Raw genomic sequence first — 2374 nt, forward strand, 5'->3', positions numbered from 1 at the left:
GCACACATAAACATACACAGACACAAAGAAATATCCGCCGTCCCTTTATGTGAAAGGTATTTTCTTAATCTGGTCTACACAACAATGAGCTGGCCTGTTTAGCCAACTCCTGGAGAAGAAGTAGAAGGAGAAGAAAAATAGGGCCTGGAGAATGTCCAAACCAAAGCCTTTTGTCTTCCCTGCTAACATTTAAGAGAGCAGAAAATGAGAGTGCTGTCAGTAAAATGACTTGTAGTATTCCTAATCAAGGGACACACACACACACACACACGCACACACACAGGATGTTTTAAAAGTCGACACATACAGCTGAACATTTTCAGTCATGGTTCGAACTTAAACTGATACTGAGATGTATTTCTGTATAATAGCAGCTTAGCAAAAAAGCAGTGCAACAGAGGCGTCTAGTGCTGAAACAATCAGTTTGTCTTTTAATTGATTAGTCAGTGGACAGAAAATTAGCCAACAGCAAAATTGATAACCGATGAAGTCACATACAAATAAATATGCTAAATGTTTCCAACTGTTTTTATATTTTTAACTCAAGTATCTTTTGATTTTGATCAACAAAGCAAGCAATTTAAAGATTTCACCTTGGGCTTTAGGATTTTTTGGGATAGGCATCATTTTTACACAGGCTAAACAACTAACTGAAAGAACAGAAATTTATAATTAAATTAAATTTATAATTAAAATCCAACAGCTGAAGGCCTATACAGGTCTATTTTAAGATAAATGAAAGAGTTTTAAAAAAGCAAGAGAGACAAGCTTTTAAATTTGTTGCTCATTTTAGTCTCCTTGAAACAAATGCATTAAAATGTTTATTCTGATATTCACCATAAATAATATTTGTCCAGTACTGACAGTGATTTATAAATCTCGCATCAGCTAGATGCCAATTTATATACAAAGTCCAATCTCTACACACAAAGCCGAGTTGAAGCTAACTGTCGCTATGATCCCAACTCAATCACTGACCCTAGCGTTTAGACACACACATCAAACTGAATAACCCTTGGGAACAATAATGTTGCCAGCGTGGATGTGTCAGCACAGGCAGTCACGTATGGAGCTCCAGTGCATGTGGTTGCCTGTGTCTGTTTGTGCTTTAATACTTTTTGTTTTAACTCATGCCAGTTTAAAAACCATAAAGAATCCATCATTCAGTGCAGAGGGATTTCGTTCTGCGTCAGGGGTATGTTTTTAGTTTTTAGATGAAAGAACCTCTGTGTGTGTGTGTGTGTGTGTGTGTGTGTGTGTGTGTGTGTGTGTGTGTGTGTGGGTGGGTGTGTGTGAGAGAGAGAGAATGGGAAGAGTGTCTCTGGTGGTGTGTATCTGTGTTTTCCTAACAGGGTGTGTTCTTGGATTCCACCACACTAGGACATTACCCCAGGTGCTCCTTCTTTCTCTCTCTTTCTTTCTGTCTGTCTCTCACTTGCTCTTTGAAAATACCTTGAGGATTAGGTGGGCAGCGGCAGTGATCAGGGTAGGGTGGGGGTGGGGGGTTCTAGTGATTGACATCTGAAAGGCCGGAGAGGTGCTCAGGCATGCCGTGGTGGGGGAGAAAGGGGGACTGCAAGCACAGGCAAGGGGGCTCTCAGACTCTGTGCTCAGCTGTTGCCACCCACACCCATTATAGCTCCTCCACCAGCACCTGCCAACCATTTAGCACTGCACCCAGATAAGATTTCAGATCAACTCTCACTTACCTTTACCTCGTGCCCTAGCCTTATCGAACATGCTCCTACTTTTCTCATTTTATCTAGCTTCTTTTCGCTCACATCCTCAACAGTTCATTATGGAGAAAAGGTTGTTTTACAAGATAATAATCACTTTTATTCACCAAGTATGTTACACACATCTGCAGCACCAACTCACACACACTGCCGCTGTCTATGCAAGGCAGTGATCGGTGGGGGGTTCTAGTGATTGACATCTGAAAGGGAGCAACTTGGGGGTTCAGTGTTTTGCCCAAGGACACTTTAACATTTCAACTGGAGAGAACAGGAATCTAACTGCAGACCTTCAAGTTAGGGGACGACCTCTCTACCTCCTGAGCCACAGCCACCCCGTTACTTTCTGACCTAGAATCCAGATGCTGAAAAACAGTGTGTTGAAACAAGCAAGTTTTTTGAATAATGGGAAATGTATGTATGTCTAATCTGGCAAGATTTTCTGTGACAGAAAAACATTCTGGATTGCCATAAATCATCTCTTTGTGCTCAGTGCTCAATGCATCACCCCATCCTAGTGCTTCAGAATACAACAGTGCCCCTGTGGTCAGGTCTAAAATTACAAGTCCAAGACTTCAACAAGGGGCTGTTGAGATTTGAACCCTGCACCCAGTTCACCTCTTTATCTACAAAAATATGCT

General features: G+C 41.5%; 1 protein-coding gene across 2 annotated transcripts in view; it reads right to left on the reverse strand.

The window, feature by feature from the left end:
• Positions 1 to 2374, reverse strand: part of rarga (retinoic acid receptor gamma a) — a 39930-nt gene that overhangs the window by 24437 nt on the left and 13119 nt on the right. The window lies entirely within an intron of this gene.

The sequence above is a fragment of the Monopterus albus genome, unplaced genomic scaffold (genome assembly GCF_001952655.1).
Source record: "Monopterus albus unplaced genomic scaffold, M_albus_1.0 scaffold6.1, whole genome shotgun sequence".
Lineage (NCBI taxonomy): Eukaryota > Metazoa > Chordata > Actinopteri > Synbranchiformes > Synbranchidae > Monopterus > Monopterus albus.